The 20,352-nt window shown below is 49.0% G+C and overlaps 1 protein-coding gene across 2 annotated transcripts in view; it reads right to left on the minus strand.

Moving 5' to 3' along the window:
- Nucleotides 1-5,901, minus strand: part of PTP4A3 (protein tyrosine phosphatase 4A3) — a 48,790-nt gene extending 42,889 nt beyond the window's left edge. Inside the window, exon 1 of one of the 2 annotated variants that reach the window (XM_075085922.1) lies at nucleotides 5,750-5,901. The gene's annotated coding sequence lies outside the window, so the exon portion shown is untranslated. Of the gene's footprint in view, nucleotides 1-1,340; nucleotides 1,359-5,749 lie in introns of those variants that run through there. The other variant, XM_075085925.1, reaches the window with a different exon arrangement.
- Nucleotides 5,902-20,352: the final 14,451 nt, after the last annotated feature.

A 20,352-nucleotide genomic window follows, 5' to 3' on the forward strand; every position in this document is an offset into this window, starting at 1 on the left:
GCCCTTCTCCGCTCCACACCTACATGGGGACATCTTGGTCACCCTGGCCAGGCTATCTGACTCAAACCCTAGAGATGAGGTGGTAGTCCTGGAAGATGTGACGGTAGAACAGGTCTGGTGGTGGGCAGAGGCAGCCCCGTGCCGAAGCGGTGCCAGATGCTGCATGGCCAGCTGGCAGCCAAGTCACCCAGAGCAAAGGGCCCAAAGCCACAGGCAAGGGTTCTGCTGATAGGCATCAACCCCCCACACCATGGCCCCCACGGCCCCACAGTGGCTTTCTTCTCCCTGCTGTCATGCTCAAAAGCCACTTGTGGAAAAACACAGCAGATGGGAGAGGGTTTGAGTGGCAGGTCAGAGAAGGAGCGGGAGAAGAAAACAACTTGGCAAGGATGGAAGGGCTGAAGGACACAGGCATTTCCATTTTGGTGCGAAACTCCCAAGGGTGTCGCTCGAAGTGTTTATTGACCAACTCACAACAAGCTGGCCTTGCAAACCGCAGCAGGGAGGGACGCTATTTCTGGTCAAGGCGCATACAATGGCAATGCTTTATTAACTCTATAATCAACAGGCCACATGCACGGGACTCAAAGCATGCAGTCAATGACCCTCCTGGAGAGGGCTCTGGCTCTGCAGGCACCACACCTGCATTGCCGATCCAACATCACCATAAAAAAAAAAGCCATCAAGTGGTCTTGTGCAATGCTTTAGGGGATAAAAAAAAGGGAAGAAAAAAAAAAAAATCAAAGTCCAGTCAGGCTGAAAAAAAAATAATTAAGGGATGCACCCTTAGCTCCAGCAATGCAGCTGATACAGAGGATTGAGTTGCTTCTCCCAGTATTAGAAGGAAAAATAATCATTGTCATAAGGAAATAAAAAAATTAGATGCAGCCAGGTCAGGTTCATTAAGGGTGAAAGGCAATGGTCTGACTCCAAACCCAGCTGTTCTCCTCAGACTGAAAGGTTGCATCGATACGATCTTCCCCAGCACAAGTCTGTGCGGGAACTCGTCATCCCCCCCCTTCCTTGCAACATGATAACATGCCACATCACCCCCAGCTCCCAAGTTAAACATCTTATTAACTGCAGTGACGTAAAAGAGGAAATCGCCGAGAACTATTGCAAAGATGAGAAGGAGCACATTTACCATTGATCAGCTACGATACCACCGCAGAGATCTGCATGTAAAAAAGCATTCAGCCCCTCCTTTCCCCCCCTCCTCTAATCACTCGATGTCATGGGAAACTAAACCTGACATCCAAACAACACAGATATGAGACTCACAGTAAAAATATTTTTAAGATTAAAATAAAATTTAAAAAAAAAAAAGCCAAAAAACTTGCCTTCCAGGAAACCATTTGGATACAGACCGTGCGCAGCTGCAGCCACCCTCCGTGTTGTATTCGTCCCTCCTGCTTCAAGCTTGGAAATCAGGCAGGGTGGGGAAGAAAAGGGGAAAGAAAAAAGAAAAAAAAAGAAAAAAAAAAAAAAGAAAGAAGCGCTATTGCAGCTGATGAATCGTGAGAGGCTGTTGGCAAAGTGGTCCAGCAATCATCTGAAATTCAGACGGTCACGTGAGGAGCCTGTCTGCAGCTCCCGCGCAGCCCAGGCTCAGCACTTCGCCGAACTGCACACGCAGCAATTCGCCGCCTCGAGATCTCCCGCCCCACTCTCACCCGTTCTCCAGCCCGTGCTGCCCCATCAGAAAACCCCCAGCAGGTTTTTGCACTGCAAGGTGACTGAGGGCTTCATGCTGCAGCCGCTCCGGCCACAAAGGCGGATTTCTGCCGTGCAAACACAGGACATGCAGAAAAGCATCGCTAAGGTGCAAAACCACCCCTCCTTTTAGGCTTTCCAGCTAAATCCCAACCTTGCAGGTACCAGCGCCTTCTCCACCAGGATGTGCACAGTGGCCATCACCCCACTGCATCACGTGGGGCTGGTGGGGGGTCCCACCATCACGGAGGAGCACCCAGGAGAACATGCTGTACCCGCTCCCAGGGCCAGCCTGTCCCTGGGCAACCCTGGGCATGCCCAAAACCGGCCCCCAAGCTCCCCGGGGAGCCGTGGTTGCATCAGAGAGCAGCTGGGTGAGCCCAGACACCTCCGGGGCAAGGTGGCAGCCAGCTTTTTTCTTTCTTTCTTTCTTTGCTTTAATTTTCACTCAGGACATTGCTGCACACCCAAGGGATGCTTCAGGCGCCTTCCTCCCACATCCCGCATCACCCCGTGATGCAGCAGCTCCCAGGGACCCACCGGGACCAAGCGATCAGCAAAGGTCCCTCTGCAAAACCCACGTGGCTGCCCAGAGCCAGCCTCACCGTCCCACCCCCTAAAATCTTCAGGACAACGAAAATGAAATTTTTTTTCTCTGCTTGCACCCATTCTTCACCTAAATTAGAAAAAGGACTTAAAGAGTCTTAATGCTCCACACTGCCTCGCCTTCACTGCCCGGCCGGGGATGCATTGCATTGCACTAAAGTCAGGCAGATACAGTGGGACTAAAAAAAGAGCATGGCTTTTTTTTTTTTTTTAAAAAAAAGCCGGATTGCCTTTCACGGCGACTATATTTATAGGTGGAGCTGTTGAAATTTTAAGGGCTCCTTGCCACAGCAATAGGGTCCCGTCTCATGTTCACAGAGTGGTGCAACTTGGCAAAAACGAACATTTAATGGACCGAGGGGTGCTGCTTCCCTCCCTTAATTTTGGATAAAATAAGAGGGGAAAAAAGAAAGATGCAAAAGGCACAGGGGAGCCGTGCACGCCCCTGCCACGTGTTGCGATCTGCATTTTCCAGATTCGGAGCATAGTGAACGTGGCACTTCACACCCGCCCCTGGACCGGCACTTTTCTTCTCTGTCAATGCCCCAAAAAAAGAAAAAAAGCTATTGTGGGTGTTTATTTTTGCTTTCGGTTTGGCTATCAGTGGCACACACAAAGCCTCCTCCACACTTTGTTTTATGGTTGAAAAACCCCAGCGGGGTTCAGCTCCGGAGCGGTAAAACTCGCTCTCCCCATCCAAAGCCGCCCGGGAATGCCGTCCACCAACACGCAGCAGCACACGGTGCCCAGAAACCCCACGGTCTCGGCCCAAAAGTTTGCAATTTTTCTTACACAACAGCATGCTATGCTGCTAAAACCCTGTTTTATTTTAATTTATGCTATAAAAGCACGTTACGCCACATCCAAAGACGCTACCACCCTGCTGAGCACGTCTGGATGCTAAACTTTTATTTCCCTATGGCAACATGAGCCTATTTAAGACAAAACCCAAACCATAATTAAAGTTATTGATAGGAGCCAATGTTTACTGTTTGCTATTTTAATATCAAGTGCTGTTGGATTTCAAGCCACTGATTTCCATCGCTTGCAGGGGATGATTAAGCTGGAAATATGCCTAAATGCCAGGGTTTGTGTTTTTTTTGACGTATCTACTGGCACTTCTGCCGTCAAATCAAAGAAATGCACTTAAGAGGCCGATCCCAGCGGATGCTTCTCATTGGGGACCGCCGTGACTGGAAGCCGGGGAGTGTTTTTTGAGCTATCAAGACACACATAAAAATAAAAGTAAAATAGCTGTAATGAAAGCTTTTTGCTTCTGCAAGCGGTGCCCTCTGTAAACGGAGCCAACGGGGCAAAGGCTCGTGGGGCTCCAGTAACGCGACTATTTTCAGCCTCCTGAAAGTTAAGAGTATCGATTTCCCAGAGGAATGAATTTCAGGTTGGAGTATTTACCAAAGGTTAAAAGTGTCTTCCTCCACTTGCCCACGTGTCAAATTTGGCAGCCGCTACTAGCATCTGATGTCCCTAAAAGCATCCGTGTCAGGGACTGTGATGCAACAGCCCCTGCTAGCCAGCACCAGGACGGTTAACTCTGAAGCCTAGTGACAACACACTATTAAGTTCCTGGATGTATATAAATATCGGCGCAGAATATTGGTAGGAGTACAAAGGCCCCAGCTTTAAATCCACCTGCAACATTTTCAACATACGCTATTAGTGACAATATGACCAAAAAATTAGCAATAATTTTAGCAGTAGATTTTAAATCCAGCTAACAACAGGGAGATTCATGATATTTTCATGATATTTAGTATACAAACAAGTCACCAGCCCCATTTATCAACTCTACTCTTTTTCCACTGCTATCAATAAATACACAACTTCATTAACGCTGTTTTCTTGCTGATCAGCCTTCAGCAAGAAGGATGCACGTAAAACCAACCCGGCAGCTCCAGACGCTCAGTCGCCCCGTTTACGTTTCAGCTCCTTTGAGCAGAAAGATGAAGCTGTAACTGAATTAGCTCGAAATTGGCAGCAGCGCAAACTTGCCAGATTCCAGCTAATTGCTTGGATTAGTAATTCCAGTCGCATGCAAAATCCACCTTACCTACGGCAGAGAAAGGTGTTTTAAGGGGTGTCCTCCTACTACATGACCCACCTGCTTGTGCGACTGCGCCCACCAGCCCCCCCAAATCCCCCAGGCCACGGCCAGGCCAGTGAAAGGCTCTTTAGCTTAATGGAAACATCCTCAAATATCGCCCAGGAGAGGCCATCGCTGCTGCAACTGCTGATGCAGCGAGCACAGCCCCGTCCGTACGTTTGACGCTGTTTGCAAAGAGGTGGGAAACGTTCATTGGGATGGCAAGACCGGACAGCACGGAGTTACGCGCTTCCCCCCTGGGCCCCTCGCAACGCCGAGTCCTGCGTCCGGCCTCGTGAAGGCGGTGAGGCCCCTTGGAGCCTGAAAGTGCTCATGCCCACTGATTTGCACACTCTGCATCACATCCAGCGCGTAGCACAGTGGGCTGCGTGCCCGTCAGGGAGCTCTGCTGCTTGGAGCGGCCCTGGCGGGGTGCAGCGCTGGGTACAGCCCCCCACAGGGTGGGTGACTGCAGCTGTGCAGCATCGCACATGGCCTCCCCGCAGGGCTACTGCGTGGTGCAGCATGGTGCATGACCCACGTCTGCTGCTACCGGGATGGCTGCGCTGTGCAACGCCTTGCTGGAGTCCCACTGCTGCTACCAAGGTAAGTGCACTGTGCAAGGCTCTGCGTGACTCCCCCTCCCCGCAGCTACCAGGGTTATTGCACCGTGCACCCCACGCATGGCCCCTTCCCCGCAGTTACCCGGGTTACTGCACCGTGCACCCCACGCATGGCCCCTTCCCCGCAGCCACCGGGGTTATTGCACCGTGCACCCCACGCACGGCCCCCTCCCCGCAGCTACCGGGGTTATTGCACCGTGCACCCCACGCACGGCCCCTTCCCCGCAGCCACCGGGGTTATTGCACCGTGCACCCCACGCACGGCCCCTTCCCCGCAGCCACCGGGGTTATTGCACCGTGCACCCCACGCACGGCCCCCTCCCCGCAGCTACCGGGGTTATTGCACCGTGCACCCCACGCACGGCCCCCTCCCCGCAGCTACCGGGGTTATTGCACCGTGCACCCCACGCACGGCCCCTTCCCCGCCGCTTCCGGGGCCACTGCACGGCGCAGCGCCGCGCACGGCGCCTACCCCTGCCGGGCCAGCAGCGTGCAGCGCCGTGCGCGGCCTCCCCCGCACGCCGCGATCGCTCCACGCACGGCCTCCCCGTGGCGTGGCGGGGAATCACCCCACACCCGGCCGGCCCCGCGGACAGCCGCACACGACCTCTCCCCCCCTGTCCGTCCCACGCCCGCATTGTTACGCGGGCGGCCCCACGTGCCGCCGCCGCCCCCCCACGCCGCCGTGCCCGTCCCGCTCACTGACCTGCTCGCCGGCTCCGGCCGCCCCGCTCGGCCCCGCTCCGCGCCGCTCGGCCCCGCTCCGCGCCGCGCCGCGCCGCCCGCCAGCCCCGGTCGCTGCCCCACGCCCGCACATGCAGCCGCCGCCAGCCCGCGCGCCCGCGCGCCCCCTACCCGCCCCAGCCCCGCCCACGCTGGGCCCCGCCCACGCCCTCCGCCCGCGGCGTCACGTGGCACCGGAGAACCAATGGGAAGGGGAAGGGGGAGCCGGCGGGGTCGGTGAGGGGGCGGGGCCAGAGGAGGGGCGTGGATACCGGGGAGGGGCTGTGCTTTGTGGGCGGGGCTGGAGAGTGGGCGGGGCTGGAGAATGGGCGGGGCCGGGGCGCTGTGAGGCACGGGGCGTGAGGTGAGTGGGCAGGGGGTGAATGTGGCAGGAGGAGGAGGAAAAAGAAGAGAAGGAAAAATAAAAGGAAGAAGAAGAGGAGGAAGAAGAGGAAAAGGAGACATAATAATAATAGGAGGAACAAGAGGAAGAAGAGGAGGAGGAGGAATAATAAGAATAGGAGGAGGAGGAAGAAGATGAAGAAGACGAAGCAGAAGAAGACAAAGACGAGGAGGAAGAGGAGGACGAAGAAGAAGATGAAGAAGAGGAGGAGGAATAAGAAGATGAGAAGAAGAAGAGGAAGCAGAAGAAGGAGACGATGATGACGATGACAATGACAGACAATGACAAGGCCAACAACGACGACAAGGAGGAAGATGAAGAGGACAAAGAGGAAGGCGAGGAGGGAGGCCTGGCAGCAGGGGCAGGCAGCACCCGCCTGGGCTTGGTGCAGGGGCGCCCCCCATCCCCCCAGGCAGCACAAGCCCGTGAGGGCCCCGGCGGCCAGGCTGGGTGCGCGGAGGAGACCACTCGTTCCCGAAGCGCTATAAAGGATGATGCATTTAACACCTTGCCATTAGCGGTGCTGGGACCATCGCCCAGCGGGTCGCTGCCCCAGGGATTGGCGTGATTCAGGAGCCGCCATCGCTCAGCTTTTGCGGCCAAGGGCCTTGCCTTTGGTTGTCAACCCTTTTGCCTATAAATCCCTGCCTATATCAGTGGCGTAGCATAAAGAACTACTATAAATTCAAAGGAATGGGAACAGAGCACCTGACTTCAGCACAAGTTTCCTCTTTTAATTTAGTTCTCATTTACTGAGGACTCTTTTAGCAGAAGTGTGCACAGAGGCAGCCAAGGGCTTTGCAGACATTAAAAGAATAGTAGGATCAGGCTTTTTGGGTGACCAATAGGCATGGAGGGATGAGGTGATTCCTCAGGAGTCATACACAAATATATGGAGAGGAAGGGACAGCAGATGAAAATCGGGAGATCCTCAGATATGGTTTTACTTCAAGGATGTTTTTTCCTCTTCCCTGAAAGGCATTAAAATGGTGACCTCTAAACCAGAACCCTCTGACAGTGCTTTATGTTTCTAAGAATATGCTTTGTTAAAAGGGCCAGGAGGCCTCCTCTTTCGTTTAGGGCTGACCTGTCAAGATCTACAAGTCCTCCAACAGAACTTGAGAAAGGCTGATTTGCCATACTAAGTGTTTCCAACAGAAAAAAGAATAGAAAAAAAGGAAAGAAAAAGTTCAGAATTTCTTAATGCGTCATACAAAAAGAATTAGTAAAGGAAACAAGCCAGTTTTACCAAGGTTTCTTAGTGCAGTGAATCTTATGCAACTGAAGGGTATGTTTTTAAATACATAAAATGGATCCTTTGCTAAAATTTTTGAATATATTGACCAATTTCAAAGGATATTAGAGGCATTCAGTTTCTGCAAGCTTGAAAAAGGCAGCTGGATAAAAGGGATATCCATCAGCATGCCTAGTTCTCCTTGTTCTTCTCTTGGGGGGGGGGGAGCATAGCATAAACTTAGATTAGATTGACTAAGCTTTGATTAGGCATCAGTAAATTCACACCCTGCAATAGATGTCTGCTGAAAACAGAAAGAAAACTGTTACTTCCCTTGTTATTGACATTTAGCATTTTGCTGTTTGACTCTGCTACTTTTTCTAGGTGAGAAAATTATCTGTTGCTCACATCAATGTTTTTAATGAAATACTCAGAGCGTGACTTTCGGTGGTGCTAGAATCAGTCTGGCAAATCTTAGTGAAAGCTCTGGAGGGCAGAAGTCCTCCTGATATTGCTGGTGATGGTAGGACTGACTGAGAAACCCTCCTGCGAATGCTTTCTTTAAAAGCAAAAAATTGAAAACTGTAACAAACAAACAAAAAATCCAGCACAAAGAAAAACAACTTTGCAGCTGCTCTAGTTGGTTGGGTATTTTTGGTCAAATCCTTTCTTGTCAAAACAGCATGACCCCTTTTCCTTCCATGGGGATTCCCAGGCATGATGAGGAACTGTATTTGGCTCTGAGGGAATACGTTTGTTTTCCTGAATCCTTTACTGTTTGTGAATGTGATAGACCCGCCTTTCTTTCAGATGCAGCAAATGCCAGTAATCTGGTTTTATTTAGTTGAGAACCTGAGAGTGGCGGTAGGCAAGCTGTTCTTTGCTTACCATTTGAAATGTCACATGGTAAATTCTAGCGCTGGAGCACAATCTCAGCTTGACAGCTCTGGCAAAAGAAAAAGGGGCAACAGCGTGAGCCTCCACCACATCGCCTCAGAAGTGCTGTCAAACCCAGCTTGATCCCTCTTGCATGGGTGAGGCTGAAGGCTTGCCCTGCCTGAGAGCGTAGCTTCTTGGCTGAGAGTATAAATTCATGCCAGTTTTGATGCTGCTCTTTGGTAGGGGGACTTTTGTCCATTGTAAGCTGGAGGGGAAATGGAGGCATTAAAAACTGATATGCAACACAACCGAGGAACACCTTCAGGTCTCCTGGCAAGCCTGAATCCATCTTCAGTCAGACCCTGCCTCACTTCTCTGGATTTTAGAGAAACAGGCAGAGAGAAATGTTTCCCCAATCAGGTCACTGCCTTAAGAGGATCAAATAGGCTTCACGTTAGCTGTAATTTCCTGAATTTGAATGGATTTTCAGCACAAATATCGACAATCTCCTGTGCATGTTAACATCCTTGAGCATGTTTTTCAGTGCAATGCACTGAAAAGCAATGTGGAAAGATTGTAACCTCTGCACTAATCCCAGAGGGCTGTATTTGCCTTAGTGTTAGTGGAAAGCCTGGCCATGTTTTAATGTGTGCTCGTCAAAGTGCTTTCATTACAGCTAGGACACTTTCCTGGATCAAGCCCACACAGGCTCCATGTTTGCGGAAAGGATGGAAATGCAATCCATACACCTGCTTTCTCTGAGTTTCTGTAATCTTTTTTTTCCATGGTCCTTCCCTACCCTTTCTGTCGTTTCCATTTCAGCCAAATGCGGCTTTCTTCAAGCCAGGAAATCATTAACACGGAACTGATGGAAAAAAAATTACTCTCCTTTTTGCCACCTGCAGGCAACACTTCTCACGGCTGCGGTGTTAGAGGGGGAAGCAGCAGCAAAGTGATAATTCTGGGTTGGATAGTTTGCAGGAGGAACCACTCCTCCAGGGTAGGAAGTGAAACATGAATTCTTGGTATGTTGGTGTTAATGTTCCAGCACTGATGCCTCCTTCCCATCCGGTAACAGTTTGAGCTGAACAAGTCCTCCACCGAGTTCCTCAGCCACTGGAGCTTGTGTCTCAACTCTCTACACCAGGTACTTCTGTTCCTTTGGTAAAGCAGTTATCACGTCATGTTTCTCTGGGACTTCAACATCTGGATGAGGCTTCCAGTCACCACTGCTGACACAGATGTCATGTTCATCTGCCCTACAGGCAACCTGGGTTTCTCCAGCTTGCAGAGGTCCCAGAAGCTGCTGTGCAGTGATTAGTGGAAACTTTTCCTTTCTGGGAGAGACAAGAAAATTAAAAAAAAAAAAAAGTTCTCATTCAGGTTTTATTTTTTTTTTAAGTAGCTTTTCCTCCAAGAGAGGCTCAAAATGGAGCACTTACCTCTTCCAGAAGAGTAATTTAATAGCTGGACCAGCACTTGGAATTTACTTGAAGGCACTGACTAATTCAGCACGAGTGAAACTGAAGTTCACTCATACGTGGTAACGCCTTTCTTTTTCCCACACTCATCAAAACCTTGTTTGCCTACTTCACGGATTCCCCAGGTATTAATAGCCAACAAAGACTTCAGAGCAGAAAGAGCTGGGTCCAGAAACTAAGAAGTTACATTTGCATGTAAGAGAGATGGGGGAAGCTATAAAGGAATCACTACCCAGTGCTGTAGATAGCCTGGCTTCTTGCAGCTGCCCTCCTACCCAGCTGAAGCTCAGCCCTGCTTTCTCAGGCACATGGCATAGTGCAGGGCTTTCGTCTGGGTTAAGAACGTGGTTAAATCCTTGCAGGCACCGCAACGTGGAATGGCATTTTAACCACATCAGGGAAGGCAGGATGGGTCTCTAGGGCAGGGATTCCTCACATGCGGTCCCTGCACTACTGGTGGTCCCCAGCATGCCTGAAGGTGGCCTGCAAAATGATTGCAGTTAAAAAGAACCCAAAACATACACATTGCATTCCCACGCCTGCAAGCAGCGATCAGAAAGGAGATGAAGTAACAGTAATAGATAAACATTTTGAGTTTTAGGTCCCAGTGACAATTCTTTCAGTGATGATATCGCCCTCAAGCTTTGTCCTTTTTTATGAAAGAAGGTGAATTGTTCATTTGGTTTAAAGGGGTTGGTGGGGGGCGACTGGTTGCCCCACTTCATCTGGCACTGGAAACCTGGGCTGGTACAGGCTGCAAGAACCCTGCTCGATGCCAGTAGTTACCTGCAGCCAACCCCACATACCTATTCAAATCGCCTTTGTTTTCTTCATTAAAGGACTTACTTGCATAATCTTCCTTGTATGATAAGGAGTAGTGCCTACTTTCTACCTCACACCCAGGCCTCCAGACTTAGCCAGGCCTAAGGAAAGGACTATTCTGCATAACCAGCTCTAGCTGGGAGTGTAGACATATCCTAAGGACACGATACTATCGGTGTAGGGGGGGAGAGGGTGTGCCCCAGGCATCCAGCGAAGACTAGCACTCTGACTGACAGGTGAGTGTGGAGACAGCAACTGGAAAAGGGTGAGAAACACGGAACTCAGGAATGTCTCTGTGCCTCAGAGGAGTTTCCTCCTTGGTCCCATGAGAAAAAACAAAAACAAACAAACCTACTTAATTTCTTTTGTTCAGGATAACTTTGCTGTTGAACCTGGGAAGGATTTTTAAAAGGTGCAGCTCAAAATTGACTGAGGGAAGGGAGCTTGCCCACCTTCATCTTAACCTTGCTAATGAAGTGTCTGGATTACCAGCTGAATGTCAAATAAATGACCTGGCACCATTAAAGCCAGCAGAGTCCTGAAGCTGTACGTGGGATGGATCTCTGGCCCCAGCTCGGATCTGTTCTACGAGATCTGTAGCCTCTCATTTGGCTAGGCATGCATTCATTCCTGTGTGGAAGCTCTTAGTATAGATGAAAGCATCTTGCCGGGGTTTAGGTTAGACTACCTCAGTGAAACCTAGAATGCTGATAAAAAACCAAGCACCTGGAGCAGAATCTGGATGTGAAGGAAACTCATGGTTCCTGGGATGGCCGAGGCAAGGGATGAATGAATGAATCCATTTCCAGTTGGGAGTGTGGGAGGTAATAGAGCTGTTTTTCCCTTGCAGAAGTGCTTCTGGCGATCCACCACAGGTCTGCACTGTTCCAGGAGACAATAGTGACTGGTCTTTAAGCCTAAACTTTCAGTCCTCGTGAGCCCAGGATTACTACTGGTGGTGGCAGCAGGGTGAGCATGCCTTCTGCTAGTTTCCTCTTCATTTTACAGAAAGTGAAGGCGAGCGAAGGTTAAGTGACTTTCCCAAGGTCATGTAGGAAGTCGCTAGGGCAGGAGGCTGGTCATTAGGACATCCTTTCTCCAGAATATAACAAAAGATGCACCAGAGGTGCAGAGAAAGAATGGGACTTGCCCAAGATTGCCGAATCATCCCACCTCCTGAGGCACTTGCCCTGGCAGAATTATTATCACATACTTCCCGTATCTTCACTGCAAGAGGTGAATGGGAAGGGGTGTGTGAGGGAAACGAGCTGGTTGCTATTAATTCAGTTGAGCTTGACTGGACATGCACAAGCAATCTGGAGAAGGAAATGGTTCTAGTTCTGTCTGGTTCAGCAGAAACTCCGCCCACTGAAGCTTTCCGGCAGGAAATCAAGTTACAAACATTACATGATCTGGGCAAATTCTCATACACTGATCCTACCCTGGGGACAGGACACTTTTGTGAGCTGCTTATTGAGGCCGTAATTTTAAATACCTTAACCCTTTCTGGAATGTCACTTTTAGGGCATGACAGCTTCTTGTGCTAGCCATCACAGTAGAGATCACAACTGAGAAGAAAATGGATTTACAACTGTGGGATCATTCTTTGTCAGTTAAGAAGTCCTGAAAGCTGTCTTTATGTGGAGGAAAGAAGGGGAGAACTGGGGAGTCTTTATTCTACTTGCTTTTCCTACTGAAAAATTGAGATCTGTCGACAATATGTTTCCTGGAACACCCTAAAGATGACCAAAAAACGTGTGGTTTCTGGCACCAGCCTGACTGTGCAAGTGAAACCTCTCAATGGAGAAAGGAACCAAATTGTACTTGGACTGTTTCAGACTCATTGTTTTTTATTAACAGAAATGCCTGAAAAACAATAGGAGAAAAGCTGCCATTGTAAAAATTCACATACCTACTGCTTCAGCGAAGGGTTAATGTAAATTGTAATCTGCATGTTTAAATGATATAATGAACCTTAAGGAAATAAACTGAATAGCCCTCAGATTTAAAATGAAAAAGCACAGGGGGGAAGGGAGCTTTTCTTTCCACAGAATAGGAAGCAAAAAGGACTACAGCTCATATTTTTCTCTTTATCCAATTACCAGTAATGTAGACAAATGTCTGACACTGAGAAAAGAGGAAAGGTGGAAGCTTGGAAGCTGCCGGCAGTGATAGCAAGGCTGTTTTTTACATGATGGCTTTTTTGGGGGGTGGCAGCCCCTCAGCTAACTGCTGAAGAGTGAGAAGGTGGGGATGGCTGCTGCTAGCGCTGCTTCCCGCCAGAGCACGCGGTGTGCCGTCTCTCAGGTTTCCTTTTTGTTCGACTAAGAAGCAGAGCATCTCCTGACGAAGGTCACAGCTTTGATCCCCACGGCTTGCTCTTGTGTTTATGAATGGCCATTATTAGTAACACAGGCTAGTGCATGTACTACACCGTGCCTGCCCTTGTCTGGCTGCAAGGGAGCAGGGGCAGGATAACAAAGGAAAGTATAAATAGAGTCTTTTTAAAAGCCTGTTAAATAGAAATAGACTTTTAGGGAGGAGAAAGAATGAGGCGTGTTACCATAGTAACTGCCAGTGGTTTATTTAAGAAGGGCAAAGAAACAAACACCACAAAAAGGCGAAGACAAGAAGAGTTGCAGATTGCTGAAGGAATCTGTCGGGATACAGACACCAAGGGGCCAGGTAAGAGCAGAGGGCTTCTATCAAAGCTGTGCTGAAAAAATTCATCCCACTCTACCTCTTGCAAAGTGATCCAGAAAATGTTACTATGAAATGTGCATTTCCAGTTAGGGAACCTGTGTTTCCATTTTTTAGGGCAGGTGGAGGGTCGGGAAATGCATGAGAACAAATGTCAGATTGGTGAAATCATCAAGAGCGAAGGGCCACATTACCTCTGCCCAACCTGAACAAACTTAGTGCAAAGCCCAACTCATGATTTTGGTTGTCTTGATGTTAGAAGAGTAGTAGAGGACATTCCCTTGTGTTGGCATTGGAGAAATGTTATTTTTTTATTATTATTTCTGTAGATCCAGAACCAAATTCAGCTTCGACATAGGTACATCTGAGAAGTGGCCACTATTGTGATTTTGGTCCCGCTCCTCCATCTGGACCAAAGATTTTGAAGACTTTGCTTCTCTAAGTAGCTCTTGCACTTCTGTCTTGAAAGTTAGGTTGTTACAGCAAGCAGAAGCATTCAGGCTTCCTCACTTGTTCCTCCAAGCTCCCACTCGTGAAAGGAAAATCAAAGTAAGCTTTAAGCATAGGATCAGGGACATTTTGGGATGGAAGATATCATCTGCAGCAGAAATAAGTGGCAAAGCCATGCAGTTTGCAAGGTAATTTTGTAGGGTTCCTGGAAATGACCAGAGATCAATTGGTCAAACAGATCAGGGCTTGTATCCTCTTTGTGTGTGTTATAAGTGCAGGGCAAGAAGCAGGGCTGCAGACTCCACGTCAGAGCGACCTGACCTTGCAGAGGGCCAAGAGCAGAGAAGTCTGAGGGCTGTTCAGAGCAGGTCTGACTGGCTTTAGTGGTTGGACGTGGTGCTACGCTAGCATGGCTGCACTGCTCTGGCCCCTGGGAGGAAAAGCTGCTCCCGATCAGGGCAGAGCTTGCCCATGTCTGAATCAGCCACACAGCTAGGAAGCTCTAGCTCTGTTTCTGACCTTTCCACGGCATAATGCTGTGGGACCGTGGGACATTCCACTCCTCTGGATCAGCTTTCCCCACCTGTAGAGGCAAGGGCTGCATTTCCCCTTTTGTGCTCTACCATGGAGGTGTGTAGTCTGTAAACCTCTGGGAGTGGGAATACCTTCCTGCTTGTTGGTACAACACTAATCAAAGCGGGAATCAGATTAAGAGAGGGCTTTCAGGACCTCCCAAAATGTCACGTATTAAAAATTGGACCTTTTTCTGTGTGCATCAGCAGCAAGGGAATCATCTTTATTGTTCCTGTTCCCACCACAGGAAAGCTCTCACTGGGTCAGAAGCAAATACCAAAGACTGAAAATGCTGGCAGCTGTGGTGGACAACAGTGCTGTCTGAATTCCCTTATTCCATCTGCTATCTGGCTTTCTCCTCAAATGCTTTTGCTCAGATTATGTATTAAGTAGGTAAAACAGCTGATGGTAATGATTTGCATTCCTTCTCCCAGTGCCCAGGAGGCTGCATCCTGCCTGAAGACTGCCTAGTACTAAGTGCTGCATGTTCACAGGACAGAAAGATGTTTTCTGCCCCAAAGAGCTCTTAACATGAGAAAAGAAACAGCAGATGGAGAAGCAGGTGCGGTGGTACCCGGAAACGTTGCAATGGGACTGTTCCACTCTCAACCTTAAAAACTCAAAGACCAGAAGCACCTTGAAAGTCCCTGCGGTTGGGGTGTCTTTCGCTGTTTTGTTTTTAATCTTTTAGTTTCTAAATCAGTGTAAGGATTTCCCAGTTCCTGACTCATAATTTTGAAAACCTCGGGGTTAGTACTACTGGAAGAGTTCAAAGAGCAGAGAAGCCACAAAGAAAGAACAAGTTTCCCTGTGAGGAGAGCTAAGAATTACAAAAAATGTTTTGTTTTGTTTGTTTGTTTGTTTTTTCTAAAAACTGCACCAGCAACTTTATCAGGGAAAGGGAAACAATTGTAAAAGCTCCTGCCTCTCTGCAGTCGAGGGCAGACACCATGGATTTTCCCATCCTATGTGGCTTCATGATACGATGTAAAGCAACACTGTGTATTCGCACCGCAGGGCAGAAGACCCTCCATTGGATTTCTATCAAGAGACTCCTTCCTCACACTGAGAAGGGGCAGATCTTTTTAAAACTCTGGAGTATGAGCTGAAAGCCCTATTTCTCTTTAGAGTAATTTAGATTGTCCTTTATTTCCCTCTCTAACACCTCTCTGCCCAGTGGGTGCATTGCAGCAGCAGTACCACAGCTCCTCCACATTACTGATCCCTTGGATGAAATTTGATGCGCAGCTTGAAAGGCTGATGCCTCTGTGAGCCCATTAAAACAGACATGTTTGCCAGGGGATGGAAATTATTTCAACCAAAAAGGGCCCTAGGTTACCTAACTCAGGCCAATTTTTTGTGCAAAACCAAACCTACGGGTGGCATATTTATTTTTAGCTTATGAGCTAACCTCTCTTCATTTTCTCCTTCAGAGCAGGACCCGACTTCTCCACTTTCTACATTTCCCTGACCCTCTGGAGAGTTATCCCATATGCCCACCCATGCATGAGAATTCAGGGTGAGCATTTTCAGAAGGTTTCACACAGCCTTTGATGTCTCCTAGCCTGGGAAATTGGTCCCCCTCCTGCTTCCCAGCTTGGAAGGTCTCACTGTGGTATCTGCAAGAGATAACGCTCCCTTTCGCTGTCTGCGCGCCGGGCCAGTCTGACTGCCTCTTTGCTGCGGGACTGCGAAAGGCGTATTTCCCTTCAGATATTGCAGAAGGGTCCTTTCTGAGAGGCTGGCCCGCCTGCAGAGCTGGGCAGTCGTGCTGCTCTTCTCCCCTCTTCTCACAGAGATTGAGTTATGCCAGGCTTTGACCTAAGTGAAACTGCTGACGGTCACAGGGATTTGACTAATCTCCTTAGGTCGCTGTGAAATTTGTGATTCCTTTTAGGGAATAGAATTTTTTATGATTTTTTTTTCCCTTTGGGCTAACTTGCAATGTAAAAATAAACTGAAGCCCACGGTGGGAGATTAATTTCCTCCCGAACTCAGGAAGGGCAGTCAGTCAACACAAGATCCTCCTGGCCCATCCCAGGAGGACGCTGCTCCTGGATTCATTCCTGGAGACAGCTGCTGTCCGACCTTGCCGAAAGACTTCCTTCCCCAGTGCTCTCCTCCTGGCTCTGCCGTAGGCCCGTGGGGTCTGAGCACATCCCTTGGGCACTGCCCAAGACGTTTCCTTCCCTCCTGGCACTGCTCTGCCTCAGAGCCCTCTGCTAGCGATACTTCTGGGGGTGGGGAGCTGAAATGATAAAGTCCTAATTTCTAGTCTTATTTGACCCATCTACTAATGAAGGAAGAAAGCCCGTATCCCCAGGTGTCCAACCTCCAGGGCTGATGAGTGGTTTTGCCTCCATCCTCATGGCTCAGAAAGCCTCTCTACAGCCTGGCCCTGTAGCCTCCTCCCAGGGTAATTCTATCCTTTCTGTGCAGAAAACCCCACTCCTGTGGTTCTCCCCATAGAATCATAGAGTCATAGAATCGTTTAGGTTGGAAAAGACCCTTAAGATCATCGAGTCCAACCACTAACCTATCACTGCCAAGTCTACCACTAAACCATATCTTCAAGCACCACATCTACCCTTCTTTTAAATACCTCCAGGGATGGAGACTCAACCACTCCTGCTGCCAGCATGCTCCTGCCCTTTCCAGAATGTGGGAGCGTTTGCACTATGCCTGTGATACATCTAGTTGACCAGCACAGGAGGCCTGCCTTTCCTAGCTTTCTGATCCTTCCTGACCCAAATTACGCTTAAGGCAAATTAATGATACTTTATAAACTCCTCAAACACCCTGAAAACAGCTGCAGTTTGGCACCATGCTCTTGCACCTAAAACACTGCAGAAATTAGACCCACCCTCCATGTGGAGGTTTGTACGTGGGTCTTTGTGACAAAGAAACATCTTCAGACCCCATGGTGCGTATGGCTGCTGCACAATGCTAGTATTAGTCAAATAATTAAGAACTGGTTGCTCTCAGAAATGCCAGAGCCCGGCTCATTTTTGCTGTGCTCCAGGGGTTCTCATTTCTAGACATTCCCATGAACTAAGCTGAGCAAGCTGGCAGGGGAGAAACGGTCTCTGAATGTTGGCATGAAAAGCCCCACCACAAATTCAGCTGTCATTGTCCTCTTGCTTTGAAAGTTTTAAGCCCTTCAATTAGGGAGAAATGACAATACCCAGAGTGGGATTCCTTTGCTCTTACTTTGGCATGTAAAACTGAGATGTCTGACTTCAGATGAACTAGTCACCGTCGGCTCCTTTTATTGATGATGGAGAGAAATATGAAGAACCAGAGTGTGATTCAGTCTACAGTAGTATCTGAGAGAGGTCAAATGAATCACAGACAGTACAAGAAGCTGAAGATACGTGTCCAGACATAAGATTCTGTGTTTTAGAACTCTAGATTTAAGTGAGATTAATTCCACTCCTGTGACTCAGGTGGTCGATCGCAAAATGCAGTGACAAACTGACCACGCTGAGTAATGCAGCTTTGATTTCATGACCCACCTTCACCCTGCCCCTTTGTCCTGCCTGCGTAAAGGTGCAGCACTGTCCTGTTAATTCATTTCTTAGCCCTCAGTGGCAGGACTACGCAGGTAGCATCTAGCTGGCCACTGAGCACGTGCTTGTCTTCTGGGGGAGCAATCATGTGGTCTTACTTTGTGCTTCCAGGTTGCTGTATTTCCTCTCCTCCAAGATAAGGCATCTTTGAATTAATAAAAGTGCTAATGGGTAAAGTAGCAGGAAAAGTCTGAAGAGTTCAAGACTGTGATGGTGAGAGGTCAAGAAGAGGCTGAGGGCTCACGCTGGCTGGGGAAGCTGGGGAGGAGGGCCTGGGAGAAGGGCAAGGAGAGGAATGTGATGGTGACGAGCCTGTGAACATGAGTCACTTCAAAGATGGAAAGCACCTAACACAAGGCAGCATGAGAAAACCCTAGAATCATGGAAAATGGGGCTGAAAGGTGGACTTGGAGGCATCATGTAATCTACCCCAGAACAGGAGGTCACGCCCAGGCTTCTAATGCCAATCAATGAGAGAGAGGTGATTCTGCTAGAAGGGCATAGAGATGCTCCTGCTTGTTTCCTGATGCCTTGGATCTGTGTCCAGTGGTTCACATGGTTTATTGTGCAGTGAGCAGTGCTGCCTCCCTGTGAGCTGCAGTGCTGGGGATTTTATTCTCACAGTGCATTACTAGAAGTTCTTTTAAAGTTTTCCCTAGAATTCCCTGGCTAGGTTATCCCTAGAAGTCACCGGCTGGGAAACAAGATTAACAAGCAGTCAGGTCCTCCTCCTCTGAACTTTAAGGGCATGTCATTGACTCCACACTGCTCTAGGACCCTGCTTCTCCAGTGGGAATCTGTTTCTCATTCCCTGTGATATGTGGCAATCCTCTGCATTTGAGGTCTGAAATAGACGTGCCAGATTATGACAGGCGAAAGTGCCCTGGGCAGGGCAGACTGGAGAGATCTGGCAGGGACCGGAGTCACTGGATGGCTCATGGGTGCATCTCTACCTCTCTTCTTCTGACAGGGAGAGGAGGCAATGGCTCAGGGCTGTGCTTCTCTCTCTGAGCTAAGGGCATGGAGAATCTGTGCACATGCCCCTGAGGATGCAGTTCCAGCTGTGAAGTTAACATCAATGTACAGAACAGGCACACGATGGTGCTTGCTGCAGAGGAGGCAACATCAGAACCTGGCTAGGTAATGGTAGTGGTATGTAGCACTGTCCAGGAAGGAAAGATGGCTTTATAACTGGTACTGACCCTGACTGATGGGCCCAAATTCAGATGTAACCTGCTCTGGTAGGGTGGAGATCCTTCAGTGCTAAGCAGTATGCAGATGCAGCCAGGTTTTCAGATGGGATTGGAAGTGGCCTCTCAAGTCACTGAGTCCTGTCCTAGCTAGTGCCAGCACTGTCTGCAGGTCCTTAAGGTGCACCTGAACTCCTTAACTCTCTTGGTCTGGGCCAGCTCCTGCCTAGAAGTGACTGCCAAGTGAGTGCAGTCGATTGCCTTAAGTGGTCAGCGATGAGAGACAGTGCCTGCTGGGCTCCTTGCTGCTACACCCATCTCCTATTTTGAGGTCCTTAAAAAACACAAAAGGCTTGCCTCTTTCACAAAGCCTAAGAGACCCTGAATACTTTAAATCATACTAGCTATTAATACAGCAGCAATTAAATAATGATGAATGCTCCAGAGGGATGTGCTCAGTAGCTCCACGACATTGCTGCTAGAAATTGTCCCCTCCTTTCTGCTCATAACCCTGGTGTTGCTGCAATTAACCTTTGAACTACTGAATAGATCCTCATAATCCCAAAGAGATTTCCATGCCAATCTGTTGGAGACTTATGGGAAAGATCAGTGCCTTAAATTGCAAGCTGGTTGGGACAGGAAAAACTCCTTTCCATTTCTGCATTCTTTGTAGCTTTGAGACACCAAATGCTTGGTCTAAACATATATTAGGTGGTGCGGTAGCCTGTGGTGATGCCTGAACTTTATCCTGAAATACATATGGGGTGAGAGGAGCATTATTCATCCCTCTGTGCCATACCTGCTCATGTGGGCACACCTTGTTTTGTCAGTGGGTGCTGAAGGCACGTAGCAGTCATGAAATGTGGATCCTGGAGGAAAGGGTCAACCTTGCCTGAAGTGCTGATGGTTTGCGGTACTCCACGCTATCAGTTTAACTTCAGTCATCTGAAATGCACTCTGTTCTCAGGGTGCTGAGATGCTGAGTGCATCGAGAAGTCAAGGCCTTTTACCACATCTCATGGTAGGCAGCAAAAGGACCAAGGTTTTTGTCTTGGGTGCATGCCTGGTAGCTCCAGGGGACTCCTGCCAGGCATCTCCAGGAGTATTTTGGCCTTTTCAGCAGATAGATGAATTCTGAGTTTAACAGCCTCAGACTCCTCTAAGTTTGATAGCTTAGAGGTTGCTAGCTTGTCAGTGCTGGAGGCATGTCCATGCTCTGCACCTTGCTGGGACTCCTGCCAGGCTCTGGTGTTGGAAGTGAGGAAGCTTCTGCTGTGCAGGTGCT

The sequence above is a fragment of the Phalacrocorax aristotelis genome, chromosome 2, assembly GCF_949628215.1.
Source record: "Phalacrocorax aristotelis chromosome 2, bGulAri2.1, whole genome shotgun sequence".
Lineage (NCBI taxonomy): Eukaryota > Metazoa > Chordata > Aves > Suliformes > Phalacrocoracidae > Phalacrocorax > Phalacrocorax aristotelis.